At 40.4% G+C, this 21,153-nt stretch overlaps 1 long non-coding RNA gene across 1 annotated transcript; it reads left to right on the top strand.

Moving 5' to 3' along the window:
• The first annotated feature begins 1,219 nt into the window (after nucleotides 1–1,219).
• Nucleotides 1,220–7,776, top strand: LOC144616202 (uncharacterized). The gene is made up of 3 exons (XR_013555337.2): nucleotides 1,220–1,285; nucleotides 2,657–4,342; nucleotides 7,224–7,776. It is a non-coding gene; the product is annotated as an uncharacterized LOC144616202 (long non-coding RNA).
• Nucleotides 7,777–21,153: the final 13,377 nt, after the last annotated feature.

Genomic DNA, 21,153 nt, shown 5'->3' with positions numbered 1-21,153 from the left:
TAAGGTAAACCTTAGACATCCTTGTTTTCTTCTAGCATCCTGGTCATTTGTCTCTTTGCCATCCTTTTCCCTCATTCTCTACTCTTTCTTCTGAGAAGTATCCACCAACCTACCTGGATACACACACACGCACATGCGCACACACACACACACACACACACACACACCCTTTCCATTTTATTTTGATGAGATCTCAACTTTCCCCAGTGCCTGGCCACAATTCAGTTTAAGTTTTGAAATAATGACTGACATGGACCTACTTCCATTTTCGAATAAATAGCTATGCAGTTTCCCAATGCAGTTTTATGACAGGGTTCAAGTTCAGATCCAGTCACAGTAGCATTCTGTGAGTTACCTCCATCTGCTGTGCATTTTGGTTGGTTTCACTGAAGCCGTTCACCTCTGAGGCTGCCGTGACTAGGTGGCTGGGCTTTCAGAGCAGGAACTTAGATCCAGGACTTGAGGTTACCCAGCTTTAGCCAGACTGTCAATCACAGCACAGGCCTTCTTCTCTTTGTTCTAAGTCCTCGTATTTATACCTGCAGCCATCTCTAAGACTCTATTTTCCTAGGAAAGTCGTAACATAGAAAACATCCCTTAATGACTCTGGATCCTCCAGGCGCTACAAATTATTTCCATTCTTTTTTAAAAAAAATGTAAGTTTATTTACTTTGAGAGAGAGAGAGAGAGCACAAGTGGGGAAGGAACAGAGAGAGAGGAAGAGAGAGAATCCTAAGCAGCCTCTGCACTCCCAGCAGTGCCCAATGCGGGGCTTGAACCCACGAACCATGAGATCGTGACCTGAGCTGAAATCAAGAGTCAGAAGCCTAGCCGACTGAGCCACCCAAGCTCCCCCAAATTATCACTATTCTAATTTTTACAGCTGAGATAACTGAGGTTTAGTGGAGTTTAAGGTTATTGCTCAAAGTTACCCAGCATGTAGCTGAGCTGGAATTTATCTTGATTTCCAACTCCATCCCTTTGTTCTTCCTGCGATACCAACAAAGCTTATATTTTTACGTAGAGCCCGTTTATATGTCTAACTGGTAAGATATTCTTTCAACCAAGATACAAACCCTTTTTCACAAAATTCTTTGAACAGCTCTGATAAGGTATTGCTTGAGTGTGGGATCTTTAAAATCACCGTTGTTCAGGAGTTTGAAGAGTCACCCTTTGTCGAAGGACTAACAAAATTGCCTGCCCTTGTCTATTTCACTTCCAGGACGTGTACTGCAAATACACGGACTGCCATTGTCCCATTTTCCCAGAGCGGGCTTGAGGTCAGGTATGTGTGATTCTTTGGAGTAAATGTGTCATAAACTAGAACATAGTAATTATGTGCACATGTATACAGTTCAGCCCCAAGAGATGCGACGCAGCTGAACTTACGCTTTCAAGAGCAGTGGAGCAAAGTGAGCTCAAACTAGGAATTAAGATGCACAGAAGGTCTTTGACTGCATTTATGTAGCATGCCTCAAACTGCTCTATTCAGTCACATCTATGGCTCTGATTCAAATTGCAAATTATCTCAATAAATACCTGGCTACACTGGGGAAGCAGGAATAATTGCACACATTTGGGGATGTGGCCAGCATACACCGCACCTTCAGAGGGGCCGCTCTCTCTAAGTCCGTTCGTCAGCGTCTGGGGTCAATAAATGTCTGACGGATGAGACTTCAGTTGGAAACCTGGGGGAAGCTTGGCTCTTGCAGAAAATGAAGGCACTGCATGTCCCATCCTCATTCTATAGAAGTAGAAAGATGCTATAAATAAAGATCCAGTTGCAGTGGATTTCAGTGAAGCCTTCACTCACTGTACCTTCCCTCCGTAACTTATGATGGGCCCTTTCTGAGCTGAATATTAAAGAAGAAGCCTGAGTTGTCACATAGCATGAGCAGAGGAAAGAGAATCATGGAAAGCGGAATATGGAGCAAGATTAGAGATGTGTGGTTATTGGAAGGGAGGTCTCCTCTGAAGAGCAGTTCAGAATTCACTAAGAGGAAGGAAGTATGTCAATGACAGAGCAGCACAGAGAATGAGACCCATGGAGGCCTTGAATGAAGATTGTGGGCTTATGCTATAAGTAACATCTAGGGGTGAATTAAGCAAAATTCCTCTTCCTTCTATGCAGAGAGGTGGGATAAACAAATAATTGGAACATGTTAGGTAGCGATATAGAAATCAAATCGGTTGAAGCTGAAAAACCCCGGTTGTTGGAGCCAGAAAGACTTCATTCAGACCTCAGGGCTACTGCTTGTCAACAGTGTGAACTTAGACAAAGCCTGAGCTTCTTCTGATTACAGCAACAGGAACAATTCCAGGGTTGCTTTAAGAAACAGACAGTGGAACTCCGTGTCTTTGTCAATCGCTTGTCATGTAGTAGTCGCCCCAAATGGCATCCATGGGACCATCTGGATAGCGAAGCCAAGAATAAGAAGTCCATGGAAGTGGACAAAGCAGTTGCTTTTGCCGGAACACCACCACCAACATCAATAATAATGCTAGCTAGTATACATCGAACACTATTCTAGAAGCACTATACCTTGAATATACATTGAATGTATATTCTATACATTGAACAGAAACTATTCTAGAAGCACTTTACATGCATCTGCAGTCCTATGAAGCACACATTGCTATCGTCCTCCTTTTGCAGACGAGAAGAGTTCAGCACAGAGGGGGTAAGTGCCTTGGCCAGAATCAGTGCACCCAGCAAGAAGCAGAGCCAGGGTTCTAGGTGGGTCTGCCTCCAAACTTTCACTCCTAATCACAGCCTAATGAGGCTTTTACACTGGGTAGTGCATGATAGCTGATCAGCTTCTAGCAAAGCTTGCGATGCAGAGAAATTATTCTGTTAATATTTATTTAATATGTGGACCCAGGATCTCTCTGATAGATACACAACACTTCATTTTATGGTTGGGTATGCTGAGAGGGTCAGTGTGGCCAAGTGACTTCCAAAGGCCACAAAGCTAGTGAAGAATGGAATGAGGTCAGGAGACCAGGTCTCCTCAACTTCAATCCAGAGCTGCCCCTTTTGCGTAGGACTGGAGGGCAGCTGACAACTGTATTCTCAGTCGAGGTGGAAGCTTCTTTGGTCCCTGGCCTGTACTGGCTCTAAATCCCATTTTCAGCAACACGCACTTTGGACACTTGAGATTTAAGGTGCTGTCTCCACTTAAGATCACAAAAATGTGGTAAGATAGTATTTTTGATTTGTAACACTACCGGCATTTCTTACATTTGAGTGGCACTACATACTTCACAAAATTGGTTTACAAATATTCTCATGTAGTCCTTACCATTTCCTGTACTGACACTAGACTTTAGCTTTTTTTTTTTTTTTTTTTTTTTTAAGATTTTATTTTCTTAGGTAATCTCTACACCCAACATGGGGCTCGAACTCGGAACGCTGAGATCAACAGTCACATGCTCCACCAACTGAGCCAGCCAGGCAGCCCTACCCTCCTGCCTTTTTTTTTTTTTTTAAGATTTTATTTATCTTTAAATTTTATTCATTTATTTATTTATTTTTGACACGAGACTTCAAAATTGGGTTGATTCTTCTAGAACCTCACCCTTATCAACATCTAATATAAAAGGAAATCCAATGCTACTAAGTAGCTATCGATCAGGTAATCTCACAGGTCTTTCCCCTTCCCACTCTATCACACTATCTTTGGTTTGATTTTACCTCCTTAGCGCTGACTTTGGTTTCCTTCTCTATCTCACCCAAAAATGCCTCTTTCTCTGTGCTTGGCACGTAAACCTCTACTCCCCTGCTGGGTTCTTATTTAATCCACACTAGGGTCTTGGAGGCTCACCTATCACAAGAATAAGGTCCCGGATTCGGGTAGCATCTGCCTCGATGCGTCAGGTCTGTGCTTAAGGACCAGCCTGTGAATAAAGGTTTCTGTGTTTCTCAAATGAGGAAATAGGCTCACACAGTCCATGTAACTTGCTTAAGAGTAGAGCAGAGCCTGCTGGTTGTTCCTCAAAACTCATCTCATTAATTTTTGCCAATATGACTTGAGATTTTTAGCTGGCCACGTGGTCTAAAATAAGACTACAGTTCTTATAGTCACCTGACCAAGTTCTAACTACTGGGATGTAAGCAGAAGGCAGAAAAGGCGGCCTGGAGGACATCTGTTAAGTACCTTCTGCTCCCTTTCTTCTTCAACGTCTCTTCCTTTGTGATGGCTGCAACGTGAACTGGATGGACGAAGCCCAAGAAGTTGTCTTAAGGCATGATGTGGAAGCCGCGTGTGAAAGACGGTGGAACAACGAAATATTAGACTTCACCCTACGAGACTGCAAACTTCTGGATTCTGTGATATGACAGGTAAGTAGACCTGAGCTGCTATTATGCTAGTTTTTTGTTTTAATCTCTCGTGGTTTACCTAATCCTTAACCGATATGAGGTCACAAGGCTAGTTCCCAGCACTTCTGAACTTTAAGCTCAATTGCCTTGACTCCAAAGGCCGTTGTTTTTATTTTACCCCACAACAACTGGGGGCCTCCAACGACCTCGCTTTCAGGGCTTCTGTGAGGATGAAATGAGGAAACGAGTAAGAGAGCACTTTGTAAACTCTGAGGCCTTATTTATATGTAAGCAAAAGCAGAATTTTGTATTTGGGGAGAGCCGTGGAAAAGTACTTAATGTCTTAGCTTGCTTGTTGGTTGAGCAGGTAGGGGAAGAAGGAAAAAAAGAAAAAGCAAAAAGCCATGTTGTGCTAGAGTCCTGGATTCCAAGTGAACCGGAAACTCCTTTGGCTAATTCTAGGGCCAAAAGATGCCTTTCAAGTGGGGAAGGATGAGTTGGTCCGAGCATCCAGGAGCTTTCTGACTAGCTGTGGTTTAAAGCTGCCCAAACTTTTGTGTAAATACACCTACAGCTTAAGTAAAATAGGAAGGATTGGGGATCGGGATTGCCCTAGTTGGGATATTCTCTGTGTCCAACATCTCCTCATGAAGGAAATTGTATTAGTAATAAGTCCGATTCCCAGTGTTGGAATTTGAGTTGCTTCGGGAGTGAGTGGCCAGGTTTTCAGAGGCTTGTTTGCTTTATGAAGAGTATTGGGGTCAGTCTTTGCTGGCCAGAGGTCCCTAACCAGAGACAGGTTTCACACAGGGCTTTTCATATTTTCTGCCTTGAGCCAGACTCAAATACCAAGAAGTGTCTCAGGGGTATTTTTGCAAGTTTGCTCTTTTTCCTTTAGCAACTGTCAAACGGCAGCGAAAGCCAATGCTTAGAAGGTATGCATATGCTTCGAACACTTTGTTCAGGCTCCTCTGAAAGGTGTTGGGTTGCGTCCCAAAGCAAATATTGTTTTGGAATATTCTGGGGATGTTTTCAGCCCTTATTGCATAACTCAAGACTGATGATGTCCTATTGTGAAAAGATAAGGCAACATAGAGTCATCGCTCAAGAGTCAAGGGCTCCAAGTCAAGGGCTAGGCAGTGTTAGGAGCAGGGTGAGGAAATTGTAATTATAACAAAATGTAACAGTCACCCTGCTTGTTTATGCCCCAGGCACTGTGCTGGCCCCTTACATATGTTGTATTACTTGAGCACCCTAACAACTGAGTCAGAATGATAATAGCGTCCGTAGATGAGAACAGATGTTGCTTTAGTGCTGGGTCTGGGTCCTGGAAGTTCCTTGCTGCCCCACGCATTGACACCTTAGTTTCTGGATTGTTACAGGGGGAGGGTTAGAAAGAGTGTTTACCTCTCCAACCATTCCTCACCCCTCCCCTCCCCTCCCTTCCACTCTTCTTTCTCTTTCCTTTCTTCATCTCCCTTTTCCTTCTAATCTAGCGTCCTGGAGAGTCAGAGAGTGATTCTCTCTCACAGGGCTCTACTAGCAGGGGTTAGAGTTATGATTTTGAAATAAAGAACATGAACCTGAATTCAAGCAAGTTGGATTCAAAGAGCAAGGGGACGGGTAAAGAAAGATTGTCAGTGATTGTTTCCATCAGCAGTTCTCAGACTTTATGATCTCAGGATTGCTTTTACTATTGACAATATTGGGAACCCCCAAGGGATGTTAGTTATGTATGTATATTTATTTACTGTATGTATCTAAATTGAAAAATTAAAATCTTTATTAATCCGTTTAAAAGTAATAATAAATTACGAAATGCTAACATACATACTTGGGTGAAAAATCACCATATTTGGGTGAGAAGAATGTCATTGTGTTACTTTTTTGTACGCCTTTTCAGCGTTTGGTTTAACTGAGGAGAGGTCCTCTCCTACCTGCTTCTGCATTCGGTACTTGTGATACGTTGTTTTGGTTGAATTATATGTAGGTAATGCAGCCTCCCCCAGGTGTCTAATTAAACAAGGAAAGAGCACAGTAATTAAGTTTACAAATAATTGTGGATATTCTTCTTGGATACTGCAATAAAATTGCCAGTCGTAGTTTCTAACAGGTCAGTTGCAATGTATAATCTGGAACCGTATTGATAAACTTTTTGGTTTTCTGTTATACTAAAATCTGTTGGTCCATCTTGACCTATTATGTAACATTGTATTATGGTCATTTGAAAAAGCAGACAAACAAACATTAGGTCATTAAATTATCCCGATCTAAAGTAATACTAAGATTTCCATTTGTTAATATCGCCACCGATCTTATCAGAAAAGTCTAAGGATTGAGAAGCTGTCTATCTCATGGTGGGGGGTACAAGATTTCCAAAGTTCTAATTTTCACTTTTAAGCTTGAATTTTGTCATTGGCATCCCAAGCAGCACTCTGTTGTTTTTCTTGACTACACAGCCTCACTTCATTAATGTTCCAGGAAATGTTTGTCTAATAATCAAGTTTGAATAAACATAGTTTGCCAGCCATTCTTTCCCATGAAAATGGTATTTCATGAAAAAACAAAAGCAAAAATAAAAACAAGAAAACGCCAAATAATAGTTCAACTTGGAAGTCAATCAACTGCATCAGTGTTTGTCCTGGAGGTGACCAAAAGACGGAGCTCTGAAGCAGGGGTGCGGTATGGACACGTCCCATTTCGCCCCACGAAATATTAAAACGTGGCTTGTAATCAAGAGCTGCGATGTCATAACATTAATAACTTTTAGTGCTTTTTTAAAGACGTTCTTAAGTAATACTGGCTTTTCTCGTCCACTTAAAAAAATTCCCTGCGAGTCTATAATGGTGAAAAATAGCTTAATTCTGCAGTAGAGATATTAACTCAGTCTTCATATTTGCAGCCACATCTTTCATTTGCCAAGTGACTGTGTCACGGGAAAGTGGCAGTGCTGTGATTTCTGCTGACTTCTTTCAGCAGACATTCGGCAGCAGGTTTTCTTCAGCTCTTAGCTACTGACTGTCCGTCTTCAGCCAATGCACCATAATGAGCCCTGGAAGATGCGTCCGTGGATTTTCCACTTTAGTTTGAAAAGTTGTAACAAACAGTTGTTGGCTTAAAGGGCTTATTGCACCTTGATTTAAAATATTCCATTTCTGTTTCCCCAGCTCTGGACGCTTGATTTTAGAATAACATCTCAATTTAACTGGCACCTTAACACTATTAAAAAATGCTGCATTGCTGGGGCGCCTGGGTGGCTCAGTCGGTTGAGCGTCTGACTTCGGCCCAGGTCATAATCACCCAGTCTGTGAGTTCGAGCCCCGCGTCGGACTCTGTGCTGACAGCTCGGAGCCCGGAGCCTGCTTCAGATTCTGTGTCTCCCTCTCTCTCTGCCCCTCCCCTACTCATGCTCTGTCTCTCTCTGTCTCAATAAAAATAAAAACATTAAAGAAAATGTTGTATTGCGTGATATGTAATCAAGTAAAATGTTTTTTTCCACAGTCACATTTTTACTTACAGTTCTCTATATACTTTCCTCATATTACAATTTTCAGCATATCTTTTTCAGCATACAGTTCATATATTTAGAGGTAAATGGTGCAGATTGAACGTAAGAACAAATCTTCCAATCTCCCTTTTTAAGCCAATGATCTATGCTAAAATACAAGTGTAAAAATAAATACAGCAAAGTGTACTTATTGCCGGTTGTTTTCATGTTGGCACAAGGTAATTTTGGAATTTCAAACAAATGATTTTTGGACAAAAATAGGTTACAGAGGTTAAAGCAGGTATTTCCAAAGTAAAGCTAAAACCACAGCAGAAGTACTAAAGAATAAGCCTGAGTTAATCTCAGAAAATGTACACATTTATTTTCTAAAGCTACAACATTAGAAAATTCTAGAAAAACACGATAATGCACACCGATGCTATTAGTCATCAGAGGGATGGTGTCATCACATATTATAAAGAATCTCGAAAAGTCCACCATGGACTCGTGAAAAAAAAAAGAGTGAAAAAGTCAAATAATTCTGAACATCTGAGGAAAATAGTTTTTACCTTACAGATTCCTTGCGAAGGTCCTGCAGGCTGTAGGAACACCCTTTGAGAACTGCTAGGTAAGAGCATTTAAGGCTGAAATACTTTTATAGCCTTGAAGAAGCATGATATATGGATAGATCGGTGTTAGGAGCTGAACTGTTTCCCCTCAATTATATGCTGAAGTTCATTTATTTATTTAACCCATAGTGCCACAGAATGTAACCTTATTTGGAAACGAGGTTGTTGCAGAGATAAGTCAAGAGGAGATCATCCCAGAGTAGGGTGGCGTCCTTACTAGAAGAGGGGGTAGATGAACAGGGAGAAGATGGCCATGTGAGAGCAGAGGCAGAAATTGAAGTGCTTTGCCTACAAGGTCTGCCTGTCATTACACAAGAAAGGCATGGAACAGACTGTTGTCCGAGCCACCCACCTCGTGGCACTTTGCTATGGCAGCCCTAGGAAACTGGTACGATGAGCTAGTTCCAAAGACACGTAGGTGGGAGAGTCATTAATTTCTATTGTAAATCCAGGAAAGGTGGTTCACCTATAATTAAACAACTTTCTGCCCCAAAGAAACAAACCGATGAACGAACAAAGCCTGTCCTAGCCCATTGGAATGGATGGCATTTGGGGATCTGGAGCTTTATTCCCATCAGTGAGGAATGCTTGTAATCTTCCACTGTCACGTGTTACTGCTGGCCAGGGCTCTGGGCAAGTCTGTTCACCCTAAGGGGTGCTGGGCTGTTTAAGAGAAGATAACGGGAACCGAACCTACCGCGCTGGTGTCCTGAAGCTGGCCTGGGTAATACGAAACAAAGACATTGGGAAGAGGGCAGATTTTGTCTCTAGCTCAGCCTCAAAGTGGACATTCTTCGGGTGAAAGGAGAAAAAAAGTAGCATTAACTTTTATTCACACACTGAGACCTGCATCCTAAACTTAGATGCGTTTGTCTTAGGAGATGTCCTTTAATGTTCTCCGAAGAAACCTTTCATATCCTGTGACATCCAGTTTGACATTTTTGGGTTTGGTTTTCTCCCTCGTGTCCAATTTTCGTTGATTGTATCAAAATGTCATAGATACTACCTATCTGAAGGGAGAAGTGAAGGCAAATTATTCTTAGGAAAAGTGGGCTGCAGATTATCACAAGTTGGCTCTGTTTAATAGATAAGGGAATTCAGATGACAGAGAAAGACAATTACATTGATTAATACTGGGGCACAGAGAGAAAGAAATATTAACCAGAAAGGCTTTGACTTCCAATCCCTACTACTTTAACAGGCACCCATCCCACCCTCCTCTCCTCTCCCCCACCCCAAAAATCCCCTCATTTCTATTGAAGCTGTTTTCAACAGCAGACCTCTCAGTGACTTTAACTTCAGAGGTTTGGAGCTTTTATCCCCTTGTTTAAACTAATTCATGGTCATACATGTGGGTTACTCTGGTTTTACTCTGTCGGTACAGACACAAACTATTTTGCCACAATTAATGTTTTGGTCAACAATGTGCAGACTTAAAGGCCTGAGTTATATGACTAGGCAAATAAAGGCAGACCACAAAATTTGGTCTCCTCTGGTTGGCTGTGATTCACCCATATGGGCAAGCCAGCCGTGGTGCCGCTTTCCCCGAAACCCCAGGAAAATCAGACTGTCGTGTTCTACTTCTTTGTCCCTTTATACAGATGCAGAGTCAGTCTGCCGAAATGGTGGGGCTCAAATATTTAATTTGTGTCATGCAGTGGAACAATTTCAACAGGTAGCGATTAGTCAAGTATCCCAACTGAAAAACATTCACACATCATTCAGAGACGCACGACCTTCTGGCCATTATGGCAGGAAAGGAGCCGCCTGGGAGTCCACGTGATTTTACAGATTCCAAAATATTTGATATAATAGGTCTTTTTTTTTTTTTTTTTAACGGAGGGGTTCAGGCTACAAAATAAAAATTACTGATTTTGTGAATAAATATATTTTCTTAAATGATTTAGAAACCTCTGTTTATTCATTTACTGACAGTGTTTAGAATATATAGTAGCCAGTGTGTCTGCAGATATATTTATGTTGGACTGTTTGGCTTGGCTTCACCTCTGTAATAATTTATAACAGTTTCAATGTAAACCCTCCACTGAGCAGGTCATAAAGGTCCTGGATTTTAACCATCCTTGTTGCCGATAAAGCCACAGCACTGGTTCCTACCACCGAGCTTGGGCTCATCCCTATCAGGCCCGTGGAAATTCTTGACTTAGGCAAGTTTAAATGCTAAAGAATTTTAATTCAGTTTCCTGTTTCTCAGCTTTGTGTTCCTTTTCAAAAGAGGGACTTATTTATTTACTTTAGTGTCTTTCTATTTTTATTTATTTTTAGGGAGTTAAAGACGTCACTTCCTGAATTATCGTGTAGGAATTAATTAATTAATTATCTTTTCTTTATATTATATTATATTATACATTTAAAAATATACAATATTTTGTACATTATAGTACTTTATAAAATGTATATTTATATATAATACGTTATATATTTATATATGTATATTATATAGTTAAAAACATTATGCAACATTGTGCATAATATAATGGAATTTAGGGAACAGAACAAGCAAGCAAAGAAAAAAAGGGACAAGCAAAAAAAAACAGACTTAAATACAGGGAACAAGTGGATTTTATTTATTTTTAAGAAATAAATCTTTAGAAGCCATTGTCAAATAAAATTACGTTCTTGTATTTAAAAAAAAACCTGATTAAGATCAACCTTCATATGTGTATTTATTTATGCTCCCACCCTGTAATTGACACATACTGGCATAAAATGGGGAAAATAATCCTGATGCTGAGGTATTTCTTTTTTTTTTTTTTTTGATACGAAATTTATTGTCAAATTGGTTTCCGCACAACACCCAGTGCTAATCCCAAGGTATTTCTTAATATGTGTTAATTTCAATTAGCTGATGAGACGCATCAGTGTTTGCACTATAGCTTCACTTTCAAATTTTCTTAAATTTTCTACTTTATAGAAATATTCCAGGTATTTTATTTGAGATTTGGATATATTTCTAGATATTATATTGACAGATTCTTAATGTCAAAACATCCTTATTGTTAATTAATGTACCCTATTCCAGTTATGAAATTGATAAAATGCTTTCAATACAATTTAATATATTATCTTTAACTACCTATGTAATATATTCCTTATTTTGGGAGGCAGAAGAATTAGTAGTTTTTTTTCCAAAGGAAAAAATAAACACCTTTCAAGAGAGTTTATAGGGTGCATTTGGGAAAGAATGAACATTTCTAAGAAAGATCAAAGTGATAAAAAACCACTTAGTGGTGAGTAAAATGTATACAATTCTATAGCTTAAAATGAATAATCCGTGTAAAGAATGTTTTATAATTAGGAACCTGTTAACTCTACGAGTACGTCGACAAAATTGGTCATCATACTCTGGTTTGCTAATGTTTATCATCTCTACATTCATTTATCCATTTTTGCAAGAAATATTTATTAAGCGCCTGCTTTGGTATTTCTCACGGCATTTTGCAAACTGGGTGTGGTTACCTCACTTTCACAGGTGATAAAGGAAAAGATCTGAGAAATTACTTAAAGGGGCTCAATATCGACACGGAAGACTGAGCGGAGTGGAGATCTGAACAGTTTCCGTTCAGTTTTCAAAACAATGGTGGGCGGTTGTAAAACTAGCTCTGGAATGAAACAGATCAACATATGCATACTGCTGAGGCCTCTTGCTAATAGCGTGACCTTGGTCAAGTTGTTTAACCGCCGGAGGCTTCAGTTTCCTTTTGTTCACCTTGCAATCCTTCCCCCACCCCCTCTAGCTGGTTAAGATCCAAAAAAGCTCTAGTCAGGGGGCACCTGGGTGGCTCAGTCCATTGAGCAGTTACCTCTGACTCTGGGACTGGATTTCGGCTCAGGTCAAGATCTCATGGTTCATGAGATCCAGCCCCCAGTCCTGCTCTGTGCTGACAGTGCAGAGCCTGCTTGGGATTCTCTCCCTCCCTCTCTCTCTGCCTCTCTCTGACTTGTACCCTCTATCTCAAAATAAATAGGGGTGCCTGGGTGGCTCGGTGGGTTAAGCGTCCAAGGTCACGATCTCACGGTCCGTGAGTTCATGACCCGCGTCGGGCTCTGTCCTGACAGCTCAGAGCCTGGAACCTGTTTCAGATTCTGTGTCTCCCTCTCTCTCTGCTCCTCCCCCGTTCATGCTCTGTCTCTCTCTGTCTCAAAAATAAATAAACGTTAAAAAAAATTAAAAAAAAATAAAGAAAGATACGTTAAAATTTTTTAAATAAAAAAAAAAACTACACACACAAAGAGCTACAGTCAGAAAATGGGGCTGGGCGTTGAGAATCTTGATCTCTGGGCATTCAACTTGGGGCAAAAGGGGGTTCATGGTTACTGACTCATTCGCCAAGGTAAGATACGCCTTAGGTGTCTGAAAATTAAAAACAAATATCATATGGCCTTAACACATAAAATAGATTTATAATACTTTGGAACAATCAATAAGAAACAGAAAAAATATAAAGATGATAATTCTATATGCCACATTCTCCATTAACTACTGCTAATACGTTAACATCTATATACATACATAGGGGTGTGTGTGTGTGTGTGTGTGTGTAAATTTACACCTGTAGGATCATACTACACTTACAGAAACAGGGCCACACTGCAAATTTTTACCAAAACTGGAATGTGAGCACAACGTTTCCAGGTACATAATTTTAGTGGCTGGATAGTATCGGATATACAGGTATAGCTCTATATACTTGCCTAGTTTCATACTGATAAGCATTTAGCTTCAAGAAGCGTCCTTGTACAATTGCTCACTAATGCACTAGACATCATAGGAATACATTCTAGAAATGAGATTACTAAATCAAATTGTATTTCTCTTTCAACTGTGACATAACACAAATTGCTTTCTCGAACAGCTGTATAAATTTATACTTCCAGAGTGTGAGTACCTATTTTCTAGGCAACACTGAATTTCTCTACCTTTGAAAATCCTTTGCTAGTAGAATGTGTGAAAAAACGGTACCTTTCAGAAGTTATTCATTTCTTAAAATGGGAATGACCACCTTTTTGAAACATGTTTTGTTTTGTTTTGTTTTAAAGAACAGTTTTAGATTTACAGGAAAATTGTGAAGGTAGTAGAGAGCTCCTATATACCCATTTTCTGTATTATTATTATTTTTTTTAAATTTTTTTTAATGTTTATTCATGTTTGAGAGACAGAGAGAGAAGTGTGAGCGGGTGAGGGGCAGAGAGAGAGGGAGACACAGAATCTGAAGCAGGCTCCAGGCTCCGAGCTGTCAGCACAGAGCCCGACGCGGGGTTCGAACTCATGAACTGTGAGATCATGACCTGAGAGAAGTCGGACGCTTAACAAACTGAGCCACCCAGGCGACCCCGTATTATTATTTTTTTGTCTATTTATTTTGAGAGACAGAGAGAGTGCAAGCTGGGGAGGGGCAGAGACAGAGGGAGAGGGAGAATCCTAAGCAGGCTCCATGCTCGGTGAAGAATCTGCCACGGGGCTCGATCTCATAATCCGAGCCAATATCAAGAATTGGACGCTTAACCAACTGAGCCACTTTCCCTATTATTAACGTATGACATTAGTATGACATTAGTATGCTACATTTGTTATAATCAATGAAACCCTATTGACACATTATTTTCACTGAAGTCCATGCTTTATTGGAATTTCCTTAGTTTTGACCTGATGTTCTTTTCTTTCCAGAATCCTACCCTGATTACTACGTTACAGCCTCCATGACCTCTTGTTGGCTGTGACCAACAAGTCACATGAGCCAGTATGGCTCATACTTTCCTAGTAAAGCTGATGCTGTGCCACCTTCGTGATTAGTTTATAAAAGATTGGCTTTTGTCTTTGGTGTATTCTCTTCCTCTCTGGTCACTTGTTTTAGGGAAAACTAATTTCCATGTCCTGAGAACATGTCAGGAAACTGAGGGAGAGGCTCATGTGGTGAAAAACCACCTTCACCTCTTCACCTCTTGGCCTCTTGCCCAAGAAAAAACTGAGACATGCTGACCACCAGGTAAGAGAGCTTGGAAGTAGACCCCACCCCCTGCCCCCGCCAAGACTTCACCCAACTATAGTCCCGCTTGACAACTTGAGGGTAAAACTGGGGTAGATCCTGAGACAGTACCAGCTAGCCAAAATATGCCTGAATTCCCACCCCTCTGAAACTCTCTGGGATGATACATGTTGTTCTAAGTGGCTAAGTGATGGCACAATATGTTGCACAGCAATACTTAAATAATACAGGTGGGTATTGACAAAAGTAAATAGAGAGGGGAGAGTAATGCTGATTGGTTCATATGCCTGCTGTCCCCAAATTTGCTGTGAATAAGAGGATTGTAGTTTTAGCAGAGGGTTTGAATTCATTGATGGTCTGAAGTTAGCATAATGGAAAAGAGCAGACCCGGCAACAGAATGGAAATAACGGAAACAAAAAACTGGATAAAGACCTCTGAGAGTCCAACTTATGTTGAGGACCTTCCACCTGAGGTCTCCAACCATCTGATGGTGGGTTTTTTTCTCTGCAGGTATGGCAAAAGGCAAGAGATGCAAAGGACAGTTGAGGTTACCGGTGAGCATGAGGAGTTCAGATAATGCACCATGGATGACTTCTTGATTTTGCTGAAGAGCTGTCGACAGCTGGCCATGTGTTTATCATGTCCATGCCCGTTTTACTCGGGCATGTTGATCTGGGGTCCTCTGGACACTTATCCCGCCCTGAGGACACCATCTCACTTTGGGGTCTGGCCCCTACCATTCGGGGCTTAACACATTCCTAAACTCTATTCTAGCAGCTTCTAACAACCCTGTGAGGTCTGAAAGTCATGAACTATTTTCCTGAGCTGAGGTCCAGGAAGGCTAAGTGATTAATCTAGAGTCCCACAGCTAGCCAGTGACAGAGCCAGGCCTAGACTTGGAACTCCTGGTTTCCTGTCTGATGCCAATATGCTTTTTTTTTTCCTTTTTTCTTTTTTAGGTTTTCCTCATTATGACTATGGCAGACCAGACTCAACAGGTACATTGGGAGCAGGCCACTGAAGGATGAGCAAATTGAGCTGCATTTAGGATTTGTGCATCCTAACATCTTAAAATGTTTTTCTAACATTTTGGGTTTGGCATAGCGAAATGTGCCAAGATTCCTTTCCTTTCATTTTTAAACCCACATGTATTTTCAGGGAAATTAAGCTCATATGTTTCTGATTCATTTACTGTATAACTCATCAAAATATTGTTTTATAACAGTTCTTGGCAGCCCATGAAACCTTTTAAAATATAGACTTTTCCCCTCTTGCTACCAAGGAAGCCATGTTTTACCAAGAGCACAGTACCAATTAACTCCTAAGGGTTTTCTGAATAAGCTTCACATGAATGCTAAAGACCTCATTGGGTTCTCTGTGATCAACAAGAATGCAAGTCAACAAATGCCCATTGAACATACACTATATATTGGATTTTTTGGAATGTGGAGTCATAAAGGTAAATGGGGAGTGACCTCTAAGAGTTAAACAGTTACCATGATGGAGACAGATAACTAACTATAGCCAAAATATTTATTTATATATAACTAATATGTATACATATTTATGAATATAATTTATTGTCAAATTGGCTTACGTACAACACCCAGTGCTCACCCCAAGAAGTGTCCTCCTTAATGCCCATCACCCATTTTCCCTCTCCCCACCTCCATCTACCCTTAGTTTGTTCTCTGTATTTAAGAGTCTCTTATGGTTTGCCTCCCTCCCTCTCTGTTTGTAACTAGTTTTTTCCCCCCCTTCCCTTCCCCCATTGTCTTCTGTTCAGTTTCTCAAGATCCATATATGAGTGAAAACATATGATATCTGTCCTTCTCTGACGGACTTATTTCACTCAGCATAATACCTTCCAGTTCCATCCATGTTCCTGCAAATGGCATGATTTCAATTCTTTCTCATTGCCAAGTAGTATTCCATTGTATATATAAACCACATCTTCCTAATCCATTCATCAGTTGATGGGCATTTAGCCTCTTTCCATAATGTAGCCAAAATATTTATTGAGAACTTGAATGTGCCTGCTACTGGGTGAAGCCTTTTATAAATATTATTTGCTGTAATATTCTCAATCACTCTATGCATTATTATCCTTATTTTATATATAAGAAAACTGATACATAGACAGTTTACTATGTCAAGTCATATAGTTGGCAATGGATACAAGACAAAATCTCTAGCAGTTGGATTGCAGAGATCAGTATTTAAGCTGTTATCGTAGACTTAGAAATTAAGATATGGTGAGACTCAGCTAATGCCCAGCTTTTTGGAGATAGAGATGGAACTTCATTAACGTCATAAATTAACATCTGTTTAAGCTTTAATTTTGACCAGGAGATTATTTCCTTCTGGCCACTTTGCTTGTATTTTGGACATTCTTTGGCAAAGGTCATGATCATACAGCAAAAGATCTTATTAATACCTTTTGGGTAGCTTATGTTGACCACATGAATGAGTGTTGCTTCTCAAAAACTCTGTCCTGTCCACACTGGACACAACAATCTTTATACTGTGCTTTCTCTGAATTAATTTTTGTGTGATAATACCATTATTGGTATTGATAATATAATAAGAGGAGATACGATATTTTGAAGATACTGAGGCAGAGACCAGGTAAATAATAACCACTAAAGCTCTCTAAGATAAGTTTTTCCATTATATATATTTCATAATTTATCATATGTATTTAAACTTTATAATTTATCATCCATACCATTGTTAATTGTCATTTGGGATTCCTTCTTTCTTTCTTTCTGATTATTAATATTAAAAATACGTTAAATCTTGTACAAGCCTTCACACAAGAGTATTAAGGGCAAGATTTTCTCTAATTGTTAGGAATTACAAGTGCTAGGTATGTAAATGCCACTTATGTAAGGTGATGTAAATTGTTTTCAATTTTAATTTGTTATTTTAATTTACATTTCCAGTAGAAATATATAAGTGTTTCATAATTCTATAACTATGTCAACTCTTTCTTTTTTCCTGAACATATAGGTGTTTTCTCTCTTTTTTAAAAAAGTTTTTGTTTAAATTCCAGTTAGTTAACACACATTGTAATATTATTTTCAGGTGTACAATAGAGTGATTCAACAATGTCATATATCACCCAGTGCTCATCACAACAAGTGTCCTCCTTAATTCCCATCACCTAGTTCACCCATCCCCTCACCCACTTCCCCTCTGGTTCCCCCAGCAACTTGAAGAATTTAAACAGAAGAATATTATTGCAGGGCTTTGGTTATGTAGGTGATGGAGTTGCCAACTTGAACAGGGTTGCCCAGAGACTAACCACATCAAAAAACGCTATTACCCTTGGGCTGGTGGACAAAGGGAAGATATTGTGTTGTCAGTCCCAGTAAGCTGGGACCACTCAGTCTACTTGAGAATCTCTGGCTTAATGTGTAGTCTCAGTTCAGCTCTCTCATTTGTCCTAAAGACAGAAAAAAAAAAAAAAAAAAACAACCCTAAGGAATAGTGAGAAAAAAATGGTATCAATCGACTGGAGGTTCTGGCGAGGCTAAACTACTTGTAGGAGGGTCACTAGAGAAAGTGAGCCCCAGAATAGAAGATATGAACCAGAGAATTCTATATTTAAATTTGAGATTTTGTAGGCAGTGCAGGTTTTAGTTGAGGACAATGTGACTATGACGCACGGGAGTGAGAAAGTAAAGTCAAGTTGAAAGAAAAGTCTTCGGAGGTGAGGAAAGTGAGGAATAAAGAGACTAACAGGGCTGCTCTCTTGCACAATACCTGGGGCCCTATCGAGTAGTCATCTGTGACACTGGTTAAGCTGAGGTTTAAATGATTAATCCACGCCGAATTTCATCCCTTGCCCCCCCACACTAGTGTATGAGTAGGAGCTTCTTTCTGTCTTGCTCAAGACTGTATCTCCAGTAACTACAAAATGGTCTGTCAAGAGGCACTCAATAAATATTTGTTGGATGAACGAATAAATGGTGATGTCACTAAAAGTCAAGAGTAATGCTGTGAAAGGTGAATTAACACCTAAAGACTTCAATGAATGAGTAGAAGAGACTTGAAGTTCAGTGGATGACAGCAAAAACTTGGTAAAAATGGAGATAAAACAGAATAGCATGACCCTTTTAAGCTCTAAGTGTTCCTTTGCTTTTGGTGTGTGGCCAGAGAACGATCATGATGGGCCAGTCCCGCTCCTAAGCCACATGAGGCGTGGGATGAAAGATCATCCACTTGCAAAGCTACAGGGAAAGTGAACTTGGAAAGAGTCAGCTAGGTTTCTAGGCAAGATGGAAGAGTGAACATTCTGTGAAGGGGCCAGTGATCAAGAGGATCTTGCTGATTACAGGTGTGGATTTCCAAGGCCTGCTGGATAACGATGGAGGGAGGACACACTGGTTAGAATCCCAACAAAAGTGAATTCCACTCAGATGGTTCGACTTTGGAGACTTTCATAAAGGGGAACCGTTTATCAAGGTGGAGTCAGGGTTCAGGGGGACTCATCAAGGGCAATTAAGTCATGCGGAGACTGGAAAAAGTTCCCTTCAAAGCCCACTGAGCCCCACACCATAGAGGAATAAATGCCTATGGGAATTGTGGTCCAGGAGGAAGAAGGCCACTACGAGAACTACGTCAGCAAGTCAGGGAAGCAGTGGGGAGGGAGTGGGAGATAAGTGCTCCACCACATTCTACATTTATTCTGTTTTTCTGCTTGGACCTCCCCTCACAACTGCTGCACCCAACTGGATGCAAGAGGAGAGATGACTCTGGAAACTTCCCTCCATTATGCGAGTTTGACTCCAGGGGAAAAGCGGAGCAGAGAAGGGCAAAACATGAGTTTAGGGTGGTGATAGGTGGAGATAGGCTAGCTGGTTGAGAATAAAAAAGGAAGACGTTATCAAAAAAGCGATGCAAAGAGAGATGTGGGAATCAGTTTTGGGTGTTAATGAAAGGTGGAGTTAAAGTTGGATGGCAGATTATATGCTTGAAGTTTGTACCAAATGTCCCAGAGAGGCGGTACGCATTCCTTTCCTTGCCTTAATGAAATCTGGCTCACTCCGAAGAGTCTGCATTTTTATTTAGTGCTTTGTGATATGTTTTTTGGGAGTGCATGCTTTCCTGGGTGCTCACTAGAAACACACACTATAGTAGAGGCTTTGTAGCTAGGACATCATCATTTTCTGCCACTCGTGCACAAGGGCAAAGATGGACAAACATGGGGCCACACTGGTTAGAGAGAGATGTCTGCCATTGCTCAGTGCAACCCAAAGGCTCTGCAGAAGCCCTAAGTCACTCTCTTACTTGGAAATAACCTGAACCCTTTGGGCCAGCTAAGTGTGATCATATTCTGAATGCTTTCCCATGTCATAGACTTTGCTGTGGTCTCAATCACGATGTCATTTCCTATGTATGACCACTCTTTAGATATTAAGTAAATATTAAGTTAATGTTGAATGTTGAATTAGTATTTACCAGATCACCACTTATTTTGTGAAGTCTTCCCTGTTTCGACTCCAAAGCAGAAATGGAACAAAAGTTGGTTTGCCTTTTGCTGCAGCCACTGTGGAAAACAGCATGGAGGTTCCTCAGGAAACGAAAAATACAACTACCCTATGACCCAGTAATATCATCACTCAGTAGCCCCAAAATACAAAAACCCAAATTCAGAGATAAATGCACCCTCATGTTTATTGCAGCATTATTTACAACAACCAAATTCTGAAAGCAGCCCAAGGGTCCAGTGATAGATGAATGGAAAAAGAAGATGTGGTGTATATACACAATGGAATATTACTCAACCATAAAAAGAAGGAAATCTTGCCACTTGCGATGACATGGATGGAGCTAGAGAATATAATGCTAAGTGAAATAAGTCAGAGAAAGACAAATACTGTAAGATCTCATTCATAGGTGGAACTTAAGAAGCAAGACAAGTAAGCAAAGGGAAGAGAGAAGAGAAGAGAAGAGAAGAGAAGAGAAGAGAAGAGAAGAGAAGAGGAGAAGAGAGAAACCAAGATACAGACTCTAAGTAGAGAACCCCCCTGATGGTTAACAGGGGGGAGGGTACTGGGGGGGAGGTTGGTGTTATAGGTGATGGGGATTAAGGAGGGCACTTGTGATGACCACTGGGTGTTGCATGTAAGTGTTGAATCACTATATTGTACACGTGAAACTAATATAACACTGTATGTTAGCTATACTGGAATAAAAAAAGAGCAGATTATTCAAGTATGTATCATAAGAAGAACATTCTAGAGAATATAGAAGACCCATGTCCTGCTTTAGGAAACATAGGATCTGCATATGCGTCTACAAAATGATGCTTTAGGTAAAAGATTATCATCTTGGCAAGAAAAGAAATATTATGGCAATTATGACAGTGGTATCATTGGGTTAAGAGAATAACATTGAGCACCATTCAGTGGTAGGTTCCATTCCAAAGCTACAAACTTGAACTCAGAGTTTCTGCTTCTGGAAAAATGAGAATAATAATGCATATAATTATTAGAATCATAGGTCCCCCCCCCCCCTTCCTCTAAGCAGTGATTCTTAACTGGGAACAGTACTGCCCCCTTAAAGGGCATCTGGAAATGCAGAGGGTGTTTTTGTTTGTCTCAATAACAAGGAATGCTACTGGCATTACGTTTCTGGAAAGAGCAATGGGCACCATCCTGCAATGTGGGGGCAGTTGTGCTTAATAAAAAACCATCTCATCC

This window comes from Panthera onca, chromosome B1 (genome assembly GCF_046562875.1).
Source record: "Panthera onca isolate mPanOnc1 chromosome B1, mPanOnc1 haplotype 2, whole genome shotgun sequence".
Taxonomy (NCBI): Eukaryota; Metazoa; Chordata; class Mammalia; order Carnivora; family Felidae; genus Panthera; species Panthera onca.
Note: the sequence above shows the minus strand (reverse complement) of the source record. Positions and strands in the feature narration are given on the sequence as shown.